The sequence below is a fragment of the Cavia porcellus genome, unplaced genomic scaffold (assembly GCF_034190915.1).
Source record: "Cavia porcellus strain 051 isolate PalLab524CR breed Dunkin Hartley unplaced genomic scaffold, mCavPor4.1 scaffold_1, whole genome shotgun sequence".
Classification (NCBI taxonomy): domain Eukaryota; kingdom Metazoa; phylum Chordata; class Mammalia; order Rodentia; family Caviidae; genus Cavia; species Cavia porcellus.
In genome coordinates this window covers 91547803-91563528 of record NW_026947484.1, presented here as the reverse complement: position 1 = coordinate 91563528, position 15726 = coordinate 91547803, and the positions used below count along the sequence as shown (strand labels likewise).

Sequence of the window (15726 nt, the reverse complement as noted above, 5' to 3'; positions counted from 1 at the left end):
ATGTGTTTAATATACTTGATTTCCTTATAGTCAGCAATGCTGATGCAGTGTGCCTGTGTATGTGTGTAAGAGAGACACTTCTTGATATTTCTTGAAGCCACCAGCTTTAAGAAATGTTTCAGTATCCACATTAAATAACTTTATTCAAGGTAAAAAAATTGTCAAATTTAATCAAATACATAGAATTGTATGTATCTCATTTGTAAGCCACAAAGAGGTTATTTAATGATTATTTTAATTTGTGAGTAAAAAATTTATTCAGCTCATAAAATGAACATAATTTATTTGGCATATTTTTATTTTAAAAAGTTTTATTAGTAGTATCAATTGGGCATATTTTTTATTTTTGAAAGTTATAGTATAAAATTATAATGGTTTCCCTGATTATTTCTTTAAAAATTAGAAAGACTGTCTTTTGTATGACTACTATAAAATATTTTAAAGCTAACTTAAAAAATGTGTCATCAGTACATAACTGCACAAAAAGTTGTGAGAAATATCTCATGCATACTGAAAGTTAATAATCTACGTTTGGATCTTCTACAGGTTAACTAGGAAGTAGGGATATAAAAATCTGTATCTTTTATATGAGCAAAGTTGAATTTCCTTAAATGTAAATCTTTCATTCTGTCTGGTAGTAATAAAAAAAAATCACAATCTAAAGTCAATTTAGGTTTGATGTGATTATGTATATTACCTTAAAGTTTGAGATATGACTATTAGACCCTATTTTCTTGCCTCTCTATATTTTCTCTCCTATATCATTTTCTCAAAAAGAATCATTTCTTTGTATATAGATGAATACTTGAGAACCTTAAAGGACGTAACTCTTGATTTTTGCAAAGGGAGTTCTCAAATCAGTTTGATCAGTGACAGACTGAGAATGACCAGAAGCCTTTCACTCTTTCTTTCTCCCCATCTCCTAGAAGCTTATTTTCCCCAGTATCACTTAGTGAGGTGCTGTTAGAAGCAAAAAAAAAGACCAAAAACAATAACAAAAAAACCCTGTTTTTGAAAGCTTTTTTTTTAGACTTTAAAAGATGTTTTTTTCTATTTTTGTGCATAGGTTTATGCATCAGAAGGATAGCAAATAAAATTCTTGTAGCTATCTCAAGAGATGGGATGGGCTAATCTTATTTTAAAATCTTCAGAAAAAAACCACACAGGTAAATGGCCATTGTCCATATTTCACACTTTACTAGATGCATTTACCTTATATTAACGATAAGGTATATTTAACCTGTTTCAAATAAAATGTAGATTCTTTAATAAGGTCTCTTTTTAGACTTGAATGAAATACTGTTAGAATTATAAATGACTCGGTACATCATTATGTAGTAATTTAGGATTCACCCAATGATGTAACAAAATTAACAACATAATTTCATTGTGAAACTGTGTCTTATTAAAGAACAACCGTCTGACATTCTCTTACAGTTGCTTTATTTAACTTCATGCAAATATTATTAGTAGTGACATTTTTCTATTGTGCATTAGATTCTCTCATTAGCATGATGTGTTAGTTATCACCAGAGAAATCATTTCTTAGATAGGTAAGGGGCAAACCAAGAAAGCTAAAAATTAAATCAGCGATTTACATTAATTCCAGAGCTTCTGCTCACAAGAGATATGACAGAGTAAAGCAAACTTTCTTACTAGTAAAATCTAGCACTTTTCAGGAAAATGATAAATAAAATATAAGAAATATATAACATTGCTTAGATGCTGGCATTTATTTAAAAGTGTGCTCAATATGCATTTTTCTTCCAGCAGTCTTTTGGTTCTTTCTGTAATAAAGACAAATACACTCCGGTTTTGTGGGATCTGTATTTTAAAATGAAAATGATGGTTTTGTCTGACTCCATACCCCTCCAATAATAATTTGAATATTTATTCACCAATAATTTGAAAGGTGCACACACAATATTTTTTATGTCACATACATAATTGTACATTGTGTTTTGATTCTTCCTTATAATGCATACATTTTTATTCTAAATCCCATCCCACTCAGATAGACATCCCTTTTTAACACAGGTTGAATATTCTTATTTAATCACAGCCCCGGGTAAAGCAGTTGATAGTTGATAGTTAATGGTCTTTGAAAATGACTTGCATTGCCAGCATTGTCCATCGCTGTTTCTTTCTGCACTTTTCCTTTCTTCCCTTTTTGCTTCTATTGGTGTATTTTGGTAAACATGTCTTACTAAAAGTGAATTAAATTGATGAAACTATAGTCCTGATGGTAACAAGAAATTATTTTAGGAGGCATTTAATTTTAGCCTGTTGATTACTAGTCTCCTACCTCAGATTTCAGTCTCTCTAATTTTGAATGGTAACATGTTTTATTTTGAAGTTTTAATGATAGGCATATATTCAAATGTGGTTCTTAATATTCATTCTGGTATTGTAATATTAATATTTGAGTAATTTTTAAAATATAACTGTAGACAAGTGTTTGTGTTTTGGCCTATACTTTGTAAACCTGTGGCTAACTTGAAGATACTATTTAACAGGTACAGTTGTAATGATTGTAATGAGATAGGAAGGTAGTAGGTTATGCATATGTAATATTAAATGTGTGTGTACAAGTTAATGCAAATAAAACATGGTACAAATGTATTCTAAACTGTGTATGCAGTGCATTTTAGAAACCTCTGTACAAATTTTAAGTTTATTTTTAACATGATACATTTAAATGAATTTGAACATAATAGCTTATCATTTTAAAATTATTTAATGTTCTCACCATTCTGTCATCTGCAAACAGGTCCATTGTGCTTGTATAATTTGTAAAATGTTTTGTTTAAGGTGAGTCAATAGCTGCAGTTGGGAACTAAATTCCTAAAGGTACAGATACCTTACCTATAATTGTAGATGTTTTTAATAATTATGTTTATCAATATATCTCCACATTCACTGATAAATTCAATTATTCATGCATAGCTTTATGGAAATTGATTAATACCAAAAAAAAAAAAAAAAAAAAAGAAAAGAAAAGAAAATTGATTAATGCAGTAACAGGACAGATTTGGGCTTCTGCAGCAGCATAACCTCCTACTCCTGTGTCAGGGTTAAGAGCCTTCACAAATCCTCCCTAACTAATTAGATGCTGAGTAAGGGCATCTCTGAGAAGTTGGGGCAAAAGTGAATGGGTGATAGCCAAGGCAGGATTGCAAGGACTCTAGTGATAGTGAAAGCATTCGAGTTTGCCAGGTCGTTGTGACACAGGGAACTGATTCCAAAGGAACAGTCTGTTACAGATAGTGGGCTGGCGTCACCTACTTCAATGGAAAACAGAAATCCTAGTGCTTCCTTGTCTGTATCTTATATGCATTACACACACCCACTTAAAGAAAGTTACAGTGGAATCCACTGCTATCAATCTACAGAGATTTTGAGAAGGTATAACTTACAAACCAATAATGATGCTGCAAAGCCAAAGAGATATTTTCTGATTCTGGCCCTGTAGATTAGACTATGCATTAAAGTAAATGAAGGGAAGAAATTTGGATTTGTTTTTACCTTTTTTCAGTAATTTGAACCCTATTTTTAAATTGTTTTAGGCATTAACTCCTTTGTTCCCCCTATAGAAAAAATAGTCTTAGAACTTTGTGAGAGTAAGAGAGAAATACAGTGAATTGTGGGAGAACTTTTTTAGTCAAAGAAATTTTCTCTAGGACTCTCTGTTAATGTTGAAAGAACATGGGATGTAATGATTCCAAGATTTCCTTTCATGTAAGGTTTTGGAGCTTGAGCTTGTTATGTGCATAAGAATGAGTTCTTCACCACGTGCAAATTCTCTTGTATCTTTTGTGGTATTTGTTATCTGCCCAGTGACCACCCTTCTGTAGCCCTTGCTTGGAAAATTGTTTGGGGGTTATAGAAAATAATAGCTATCACTCCTGTCTGCCATACCAATGCCATTTCTATTTCCAGAAAAGGCAGTTGGCTTCCACATTTTGTTTGGTAATCCTTATCTACCAAGGGACATGGGAAACGGGAGAAAGGGAGTCAGGACACTTTCAGGAAACTTCAATGGCTTGTAAGTTTAAGATAGAAAAAAAAAAGAAGCATATTGGGAACTAACAGCCTTTGTATCTTGACAAATAAACAAGACAGTAAATAACAGAGAAGTTATTTTTCTTGTAAGATAAACTAGTAAACACACAGGAAAAATAAAATGAAAAAATTATTCTGAGCATCTCAAAGTCTAAGAAGTTGTGATACCCAAAATGATGCCCAGGGCTGACACCCAGATTCCTCACATTTCCTCGTTGAGCACAACCTGTACTGCTGTTTTCTTCCCAGGTTTAGAAGAAAGTTTAGAGAATAGGAAAAATAAAAGTATTGATTTTTTTTTAATTTGTACATTCCCTGTAGGAAGCCTCACAAATTTCATTGTGTACATCCAAACCCTCAGGTGAAAAATTTATGACTGGAGTTCATTTGGGTGCGGACAGTGTGCAGTGTCATTCTGTTCAAACACTGCATGTAGCGTTTTATGCCACAGAGTGCAGAGATCAGAAGAGAGAAATGCTGTATATTTTCCTCATTCACAGAGCTTTCCTTAATGCAATGTTCCTGGAAAACAATGCATTAAACTGGTGAGTTTAGAAATCAGATTTTCAACTTATTAATGATCATTACAATTTTAAAAATTGATCTTTTAAAAATAAAATAGTATCTTTTTGTTTTTCTTTAATTAAACTCATCAGTTTTTCATTTCTCTCTATAAATAAAAAATAATTTCGAACTATAGCGAGTTACTCATTGAAGGAACTTATTCCCTTGAGTGTATCTGACATCTTTTTTATTCAATACTGTGGACTGTACTGTTATTTTGCTACTGTCTTTAGTTTTTATGTGTCATGGTGGGGGGATTGATTTATAAACCTTATTCCTGTTTGGTTAGGAGAAATTTACTTAATGACCTAAATGCAAGATCAGTTTGTTTTTACTGTTTTCCTTTATCATAGACCTGATTTCTTTCTCACTTAATTCTCCTTACCCCTCACTTCTCTTATTCTAACTCCTTCTTATTTTCACTGGCACTTATAAAAGAAGTGAAATATACTTGTAACTAGCAGTAATTGAACAAAGCCCAGTTTTGCCAGTTCATCATTCTGGCACAGACATGGGAAAGAGTAACCACCCACACGTGTGTATGGTGACAGGAATACCTGTTCCAGCTTTGCTGTAGAAGGGTTCTTTAAGGATACAGTAAAAAACGTGTGAGACTTACCATGCGTAGGCTTTGAGAGGCAGTTCAGTTTGATTCTTAGTCTGTCTAACAGAGTGCTTAACTGAAAAGACATTTTGCTTTCTTTTTTCCCCTTTTTTGAAAGTAATTCAAGGATTTATCATTTTATACATTTGGACTTGCATCTGCATTTCCTTAGAGGAAAAGATAAAAGTATGACATGATAGAAGGTATGATTTTGGAAAAACCGTAGCTAGTAGGAGTTAAGTGAAACATTTTAAAAAATTGAAATGAAATAAGGGCCAATATAAATGGTGACATTTTGAAACAGAATTTAAAACATGTAACATACATATTAGTGAAGGAGAAATCACTACTGCTTTGTATTTAGTAAACTTTAACTCATTGTCCCACAAGGTATGGGATTATTAAAAATTGGCACAATGTATGGGAAAGTTACCGTGTCTAGTATGTTCCTGCTGTGCTGTTGTGTGATTGTCACAAATTTTTCAACTTTATTAAGGTGGTTTTTAGTGTTTATTGGTTCTCTAGACATTTTTTCTGGGGTTCATATTTAATGATAAAGAGTGTGAACTAAGTGTCTAAAAGAAAAATTTCAAGGTAGTGAATATTTTAGGTGACAAAAAATAATACTTTCAATGTCTTTAAAATAAAGATAATACTTTTAGTTGGTTTAATATAATAATAAAACTAATATTAAAATGAGAACCTCCATTATAGCAGAGTTTCATTAATTTTTTTCTCCTTCCATTAAAATTAAAGCAAGAAATATTTCATTGACTAAACATCATTAGGACGACTACTTGGGGCATCTAATCAGGCATGGGTAAATAAAACCACCCTCTGATGTGCCTCTACCAGTGCCAGAGGGTAGTGGACATGATTGGGATGCCACCTGAAGATTTGAGAATAATTATATGATTGTGCATATTCATGAGAGTCTTCATTCAGTGAGAATACCTACAAACATTGTATTTTTTGACCTCATGTCAGAACCTAACAGTCATCAGTTTATGTAGTATATTATTTTATTCTAGTTTAAAAGTTTTTTTTTATTTTAATTTTTTTATTCTTGGGTATACATATTAGAATACCTGAAAGAACCAAAACCAAAGTCCTGCCCTGGACTTCAGGGAAGGACTTACTCTTTTACTGTGAAAATACTAAAAATCTACTATTTATATGTCTTACATAAACATGTAGAAAGTGTATAACTGCACCCTTGACTGGTTCATGACAATTTAGTGATTTATTTTTAGGTATGTTGAGATTTTGTTAATAGTGTCCTCATATGCAGTGATCATATGGATGGACTGCCCCAAAGAGACACCCCATCCTAGGAATCTCATGGTAATGATGCCGTAGACTATATATACTTCAGTTATTTCTTGAGCAGAGCTTTTTTGCTCGGTGTCATTGTTTGGGATAAGCATTATTATTTCTTATTTTGTAAATAACCATTTCCAACAAAAGGGAAATACCAGTTTGCTTCAAATAAGTTTGAAGTTATACATTTCAAGTAAGAACTAAGTGGGAAAAGAGACACGAAGGTGAGGTGCTGACTCAACTTGAAGGGTCTCATCGTTTGCCTTCTGAACCACTTTGATTTTCTGAACACATTTGACTAGTAATCATGGGACTGAATAAATCTTAAGTATGTCAATAGTTTTATTTTCTACTAAATAGAGTTTATTGTGGAGAAGGATTTTTTTCTTTTTCCTTTAGTTTTTAAATTTATTATAAATTAAGAAAGAATGTGGCTAGGAATGGTTAGATGTTCAACATCTGGTGGAACTGGTTTCAGGAGCCAGCCTGGGAGCCAGAACACTGGCTTAGTACAGGTGAGATGTGTTAAGGGAATAAAAGCTCTGTGCGTATAACCAACCCCTCCTGCCTGCCAGCTTGGTTTTTCATGTACAATTGTTGGTCAAATAAGAAAAAGAGAGTGTTCACAGCGTGTGGTGAGATTAGAGTAATGAAAATGAAGTGTTAATCTGTTGATAGGAAGCACATCCCATGTCCTGCATCCCAGCCACATTCGTGCATGTATAATATATTCCAGGTTTTCTCATGACCAGAGAGGCCTGCATGTTCATTGTATTAAAGAAACTCTTTTGGTTAAAAGTGAAAAGTTGGCTGTTGTGACTTGTATGTTATTTTAAATAATTTCTTAAGAAACCAACTTGTGCCTGCTTTCTGATATAACTCACTGCTTTTGTATGTATGCAGTTGCACTTTTATTTCTTTATAAATTCAGAGTGCAAAAGTGAACCTCAAAATAAGCCTATGTGAAGATATCCTTTTGTAGAAATCAGTGCTATTAGAAAGGTATTAAGTGAGAGCAATACCTTTTTCTTCATACAATACAAACTAAACATCCATTATTTTATGTTTGATGTTTCATCTTAAAATAATACAGTGAAAACAAAAGACAGGCAGTATCAGAAGTCTTCCAGAATTGCTTTCCATATTTGCAGGCAGCTGCAATACGAGAACCTAAGGAGGAGACTAGCTTCAAGCTTTGGCCATTATAGGAGAGAACTATATTCTTTCATAAAGCTGTCTTTCTAGAAAGATACACAAGGTAAATCAGCATGAATGTATTGAGATATATTTTTTCTAGAATTTTTTGTGGGGTGCTGGATATTGAACCCTGGGCCTCATGTGTGCTAGGCAGGCATTCTATCACTAACCTACTTCTTTACCCCCTTTTTCTAAGGATTCCTGTTTTTCAGAGACCATTTTAGTAATTTTTTAAAAATTTTATACCTTTAAAAAAGAAATTAAGTTTTGTCTTAGATTATGGCACAGAGTTTTAAACAATAATGTGAATATTGGTTCTGGGCCTTTTATTCATGCTATCCTATAAAATCATTAATTTAAAAAGTATAGTACCTTATGAAATGGTTTGAAAAGAAGTATAAAAGGGAAGGGAGAGATAAATTAATAACTGAGTTCCAGGTGTCTTGTTTCTAATTGCTTGAATTTCAGATATAATGGAAAATAAGGAAAAATGTTTCCCATAAGGAATATGTTGTATTCTCACTCAGAAATCAGGCCTAAAAATGCATTTATGAAATTCATACTCAGTATCTTCTCCTTTCCTGTTCAAGTATGAATTAAGGAATGCAGTGTGATTATTATGATTTTGTGAACTATTTACTTAAAGTTATTGAAATTGTCAAGAGTGAAGAGAATTTGGATATTAAGGTCTGATTGTGAAAAAATAAAGTCTGAAGTAAATTTGGCATGTACAGTGGTTAAAAATGGCAGAAAAATGTTTCTCTTAGGAAAGAAACAAAAATATTAAAAAGAAGGAAATATAATTAAAATATAATCTTTCAAATGTATGATCCAATGATGAAACGTAATTTGAAAAATATTATGCTATCGTTTATTTTAGATCTTACTCTAATAAGTTGATATAGCGTTAGTCATAGCCTACTTAGTACAGTTTGCATGAATATTTTGATTGTGGTAATGTATCAGAGATAACATGTTTTTAACATAGTTGGATGAGGGGTGGGGATTTAACTCAGTGGCATAAGTTCCTGCCTGGCAAGCATAAGGTTGTGAGTTCAATCCTTGGTACAAAAATAAAAGAAAGAAACAATAGTTGGACAAAATGAAGAAGTATTTTCTTTCTCTGCTAAACAGGATATTTTAATTTGTTATAAAAATCCACTAATAGGTAGAAATGATGTTACATTGTAGTTGCTTAGAAATAATGAAATATATTTTCTCTTCCCCCTTGCAAGAGCAAAAGCAAATAAAAGTGTATGGTAAAAGGTTTCATAGCCATCTGCTTTTAAGTAATAGTCATTTTTAAAGAAATATGCCATGACTTGTTGGGTCATTTGAACCCACAGTAAGAGCTATTTAATGTAAGTGTAAATGTCAGATGGTGGCATACATATGGAGCCAGTAAAGATCAGTATTTGTTTTGATAATATTCATGCATCTTAAATGTTGACTTTTAAAATTTACCTCGAAGACATACCCTATTTTCACATTAGGATCCGTTTTCACTTAAGCACATGATAGCTCTAGCAAGGAATTGCAGCAGTGTTAACATGGAAAGGAACAAAACGGATGTAAATCTGAGTAATAGCTTGACATGAGCATCTCTTCTGGGCTGCACAGAAGAGCATAGTTGATTAGAAACCAGTGTAAAAGTTTATTGCACCAGGTGTCAGTTCTGGATTTGCTATTTAAAGCATTTTTAAATTATGATAAGGAATCTTCCTTGCTTCACACTGATATTGTGAGTGAAAAAACATGTTTTGAGGTGAAGTCTGCTACCCATTGTCTTATGTAGTATAAAGTCATGAAATATGTATTTTAAAATCTCTCTTTCTAGAACACCCTGGTCTTTCTCTTCCACAAACTCTGCAAACTTTCTTTGGAATAATATGAAAGTGTAAAGATCAAGAGTTGCCTACAAGGTCTCTGTGGAGGTAATGAACATTAAACCCATGGAGTGGGCTGCTGGTAGGTACTGTGGTGTGCCAGAAACTCGTGTCTCAACCCCAGTGAAGAGCCTGCACCTTAGTCCCAGCCAATCAGTGTCAGGTGAGAATACAGCCTTCAGTATGCCAGAGCCCCTTCTCTTTTTTAATGACAAGCCAGAAATCCAATTTTAGTGTGAAATCTCTTGATTTTAAAATCTTTGCAACCTATTTAAATATTTTAAAAACTGTGTGGTCCAAAGAAAACTCATCTGCAGGCTATTTTCAGCCCAATGGCTGCCAGATAGAAACCTCTGTTTTACATAATATTTTAATGGATGAAGATAATAGTTTCATTGCATGTGATCATTCATCTTGGGAATTCCCCACTGGGATGTACTGAATTCTGCTTTATTCCCCCATAATTAAAAAGTTTAGTAGTTGTATTTCTCGTGGTGCTAGGTTTGATGTGTACACACTCTTTTTCCTGTGACACAGACCCAAAGTGAAACGCATTGGTAAAAGTCAGGTGATTTGAATAAAGGAAATGTAAGAATTTTAGAACTATAAGAAAGAAAAGATTTCTAAATTATGGAAAGAATCTCATGATTTGTATAACTGAGGTAAAGCTGATTTTAATTATAAAAAGCTTCTCTCCTTACCTTTAAGCAATAGAATCTTGGCCCTGAATCTTTGTAAGATTGTTATAATTTACCAGGCAATTGATTATGATGTCACGAGGAAGAGATGGACCACAGGGGGAAAAACTTACCCATACTAATTCTTGCAAGGCCAGTATTTTATCTCTGCTTCAAGGAAACATCATTTATATTGTATAAGATGAGGTTTTCAATGTCTGCTTATACTTTTTGAAGGGGCTTTTTAAAAGAAATAATCTATTCATAATTGAAATTCTCCAGGCAAATCAGATATCAACATTTTCAACAGAACAGGTAATTAATTGGTTTGAATTTCAAATTGAAGGTCAGCCTGGTTATTGATTTTCGTGGGAACAGGAAACAACAGCATCTCGTTAAAATGATCTGCACATGGGGCATAGGTATGCTTAAGTTCTGTCTAGGGTCTTCTTGATTAGTGTCATTGGACAGTGTCAGAAGCCAATCAGATGGGAGCCATCTCTGTTATAAATGTATCAAGCTGTTGATTTAATTCTAAAACTGCAGAGAGTAGCTGAACTGGAGAGAAGACTTAACTTAAAATTAACTTAGATTAACACTTACTGGTACTCTCGTCAGTCAGGTACTTCAAATCAAGAGCTGTGCAGCTTATAGAGAAGCATGTCAGTATGTTAGAGGGACATTGGTATCATATGTTGAAGAAGTTGAGCATCAACACAGCTGCGACTTAACACTTGCAGAAACCTTTCAACTGGTATTAAAATATCTTTTAATATAAGGGGAGGGAAGCACAGAAGTAAAGGGTGATGACAAGTGGAGCATAAAACAATACACTCTTAGTTACTGTTAATTTTCGTAAAATGACATGGAAGCATTGTGTTTGATAGATAGTTTTATTGTTCCTTGTACCAGTTATTTTATTTTCTTTTTCCTTAAAATTTTTTTTCAGGCTATTTTAAAGAAATCATTTCTCTCTCTGCTGTGTTTATACTTTTTAAGAATGGTGTGGGCTGGGGATTTAGCTCAGCGGCATAAGCACCTGCCTTGCAAGCAGGCAGTAGTGAGTTCTATCCCCGGTACTGATTAAAAAAAAACAAAACAACAACAACAAAAAAAAAAAAACAATGGTGTAATGTGAAGGTTAAATGGACAATCTGGGTGGTGAACATTATCCCTTTTTAAACTAGACTATTTTAAGTTTAGCTATGCTAACCAAATTAGAACTGTAATGCAGCTTATGGTTCAAAGTAAAATTCTACATTTAAAAAAAATGGCGAGGTTTCTTAAATACCTGGGAGCTATTAATGTAGTTATTTGCTAGTTGACATACTTCAGTACAGGGATGACAGTGGCAACAAGCATTTACATTAAACCCTAGCATTCCGAAAATCATTTCAAGTTTATTATGAGCTTTAAGCCTGTTCATCTTTAAGAGAATATCAAGTTTAAGCATGTCATTTTGCCAATAGTCACAGTTAACTTTCTTGAATCAAAAAGGTACCTTTTCATAGTCTGACTTTCTACAGGGGAATATTGAAATTTTGCTTGGTGCAGTTTTCTGACCCATTCATTGTGCTGCTTTCCTGAATTCTGTAAATCCATTCTGTTGACTAAGGTTAGCAATTATCCCTCGATTAAAAACAGCATTTGTCCCAGTTTGTTTAAAAAGTCTAAAACAAACAGGAAGTGGTGATGCATGCCTATAATCCCAGTACTTGGGAGGCTGAGGCAGGAGCATCACCATAAATTCGAAGTCAGCCTCGGCTAGTGAGTTCAAACAAAGTTGGCCTGTACTACAAACTGAAAGTTATTTCAAAAAAAAAAAAAAAAAAAAAAAAAGACTAACACAGTGTTGACATTCTTTTCTGGCTTTATTCTTGGAGTTCAAGTCATTGATTAAATTCAGCCCATTTCTCATTGAGTACATGAGGGAGGAAAAAAAACATGTAAAATTGCTAATGCTTGAGTATTTTTCATCATAGAAGCCTAATGATTTGGGGAAGGCACAGGATTACTCAGCCTGATCTCACTGTATATTTTTTAAGGAAAGGAAGTCCTATTTCTTTCTTTTTTTTTTTTTTCTTTCTTTCTTTCTTTTTTATCAGTACCGGGGATTGAACTCATGACTGCCTGCAGGCGCTTATGCCACTGAGCTAAATCTCCAGCCCCTGAAAGTCCTATTTCTTAAATGTGTTTTACTTTTTGGAGCCTTTTGGAGCCTCCTGGGTTTTCAGTTCCTATCTCAATTAAAAAACCATCCCTGCCTTTGCCTCGCGTCCCAGAGATAGTACTTGACAGACTAGTCAGCATCCAAAGGTCATGGTACAGCTACTGGCAGAAGACACTGCCCTTTGATTCTTAGTGATGCTGCTGCTACAATGGCGGTTAACTGGATGGATTAGACTAAGCAGCTTTCCCAGAATACCGTATTACCTATTTAGTTCTTTTAAACACCTGGTAGAATACCCATTCCCAAACGGTCTCAAGTGTATTTTCTGAAGGGATCTTAATGATACTTGAAATATCAGTGCTTTGGCCACAGACAGGGCAGCTATGCAGCGTATGTGTCTACTGTGTTGTTTTCTGTCAGTGAAAATACTATAAATTATTCTTTTCTTTTTGAGCTTTCCCAATATCTGCAAATACTGATGTTATGATAATTTTGAAAATTTAAAATGTTTAAAAAGTTTACTTATTTATAGTTCATCTTCTGTGTCACAATGCTTTAAAATTGTGTTTTTGTCTTTTTTTTAAGGGAAAAAGAAAGCTTTATAAAGATTTCTTTCTTTTCATGTTGTTTCCTACAAATAAAAAATATAGAAACAGTACTTTTGGAACCAAGTTACACCTTTATATGTACTACAAAAGTGGATTTCACTCATCTTTTGGTATCTTCAACTTAACTGGGTTAGCATTTTTATTTAAAAACTACTTAAATTATATTTAGAAATATGGAAGAATAATGAAATGATCGGGCTACTTGCCTGAGGCAGGAGAAGAATCCTAGAAAAACTTTCTTTTTGAAACAGAGTCTCACTATGCAGGTTAGGCTGATCTTGAACTCAGAGCAATCCTCTTGCCTCATCCTCCCAAATACAAAGATTATAGGCATATGCCACCATGACCCACTCTAGAAAAAATTTTTAATTTGTGTGCTTAACGTTCTTGTACATAGGTGGCATATTTATATTGACTTTCACATAAACAAAAATGAATAAAGACCTAACATTTGGTGACGCTTTTCTAAGTGGCAGGTTCCTAGAATACTAGCACTTCCAAGGCTGAGACAGGAGGTTCATGAGTTTGTGGGAGTCCGGGGTATGTAGTAAGTTAGAGGACTCCCTGGCCACCACAGTAAGACCTTGTCTTAAAATAAAAGAAAAAGAAAGAGGATCCAAAGTGCTAACTAAGTTGCTTCTGACTGCCACTAATAATTTTTACATATGGATGGCTTTCCGTCTAATTTGTCTGTCTCTGTGTCTCTCTCCTCTGTCTCTTATCTTTGTCTCTGTTTATGTCTCTTTCTCTGGCCCTCTGTCTCTCTTTATCTCTCTGTGTCTGTCTGTCTTTGTCTCTCTGTCTTTGTCTGTTTCTGTTTCTGTCCCTGTCTCTCTTTCTCTCTGTGTCTCTGTTTCTCTCTTTCTCTGTATCTGTTTCTCTGTCTCTCTGTGTCTCTATCTCTTTGTCTTTCTATGTCTCTGTCTCTCTCTGTCTTTCTGTCTCTGTCTCCCCTTCTCCCTTGCTCCCTCTTTTTCTCCCTCCAGGATCTCACTATGTAATTCAGGCTGAATTTGAACCCACTGTGTAGCCCAGCCTGGTGTTGAACTCAGGTGCCTGCCTCAGCCTTCTGAGTGCTAGAATTACAAGTGTGCCCGGCTCTACTTACTTTCTAAAATACTGGATTAGCCACATACTTTTTGGTCCCCTAGTTCCATTTATCCTAGTAAGTTTGGACTAGGCATTTAGAGTTTCTTCTTTCTTCCTGGTCAGTACCAGAGAAGTTAAGACTCAACTAAATCTCTTTAATTTACCTTTTAGTATTTTTGAGTGAAACAGATTTGTACTGTGTTCTTTTATGCATCTATTCATTTGGTTCTTACTAAGTTAGAAAAGCATATTTAAAGTAGATATATTCAGTCTCTGACCAAAATAATAGAATGGAATCAGTGATCAAATGTTTTTTGTTGTAGCATTTCAGTAAAGAGAACTAAACAAACTGATTTGAAATAGAATGGTTGCATTGAGTTCAGACACACCAATATTTGAGAATGTGATATGGTGATAGAATTTTGTATTGCAGGTTCTTCACAACCTAAACAATTGTTCAAAGGCTTTTCCTTTGTTTAACCCAGAAGTATTTATCTTAGAATAATAATCACTTCATGCTGTCCAGTATTTTTTCTAGTTGACCCATTCTCCAGACCTTTAAAAACTTTTTAAGTGGATGTAAATTCCATTTTAATTAGACCAGAGCAATCTAATACTGCAACTAGTCAGGAAAGGAAGAAACATGCTGGATCCTAATACAACCTGAATCAGCCATAGCCAGATAATTCCCCTGATCTTTGTAACAACCCCCTTCCCCACCTCCACAATTAAATGACCCTGTTGTTCTGGAGTTTCAACAAGACATTTAAGGTTCATTTAAAAAAAATGATCATCCTTTATAGGATTCTTGGCTCTTATATTCCCTTTCTTTCTTCCTCTTGCCACACAGCTGTCACTGGTACAGGAGGAAGATTGGGGGGAGGGGAGGTGGAGGAAGTCCTGTTCAAATCGTGTCACGTAGCACTAATTCATCTGCTCTCATTAGAGGGAGCGAGGGACAGCAGTGATGGCCAAGAGCTGCACTCCACACATGACACGCGAACAGTTTGGGGAATAGAAAATTGCTTTCTCAGGAAGCCCAGCCAATTAAGGACTTGACCATATTGAATGTCAAGTGTTAATTTAGGTTTTTCTTCATTTTCCCAGTAGTAATGCGGGTCCTGTGATGAGCAAATACATGTCAAGTAAAAGTTGATTGCTTGAAGGACCTGGGTATTATATGTCACTGACAAGTCACAAATGTACTGAAGTCTTTTAACCCCTTAGGTGAGTGTGGTGGGGAGGGGGAGGAGAGAAGGGATTAATGGTACCATAATGATAAGAATAGATAGTGTGTGTAGAGGTAGCTTGTATGGGACAGACAGGAATGGTAATTCATGCAAAAAACCTGGGGGTAGCATAAATCCTACTCTGAGGGCATAAACAGAGGCCTTGGAAAGCATATGTATATATTTTTTCTATTGCAGACACACTGGCCAGAATGTATATTTTTTCCTAAGATTTTCATGAAAGAGAAAAACTATTGTATTTAAACTAGGAAATACTTCATTAATTAACTTCTTTGAAAGAAATAAAACATTCATTATAG

The 15726-nt window shown here is 34.2% G+C and overlaps 1 protein-coding gene across 11 annotated transcripts in view; it reads left to right on the top strand.

Annotated features, from left to right (window-relative positions):
* The window catches only part of Bnc2 (basonuclin zinc finger protein 2), a 417193-nt gene that overhangs the window by 133403 nt on the left and 268064 nt on the right, over positions 1–15726 (top strand). Inside the window, exon 2 of one of the 11 annotated variants that reach the window (XM_063251569.1) lies at positions 9585–9796. The exons of the other annotated variants lie outside the window; for them this stretch is intronic. The gene's annotated coding sequence lies outside the window, so the exon portion shown is untranslated. The remainder of the gene's footprint in view (positions 1–9584; positions 9797–15726) is intronic. 11 annotated transcript variants of the gene reach the window in all.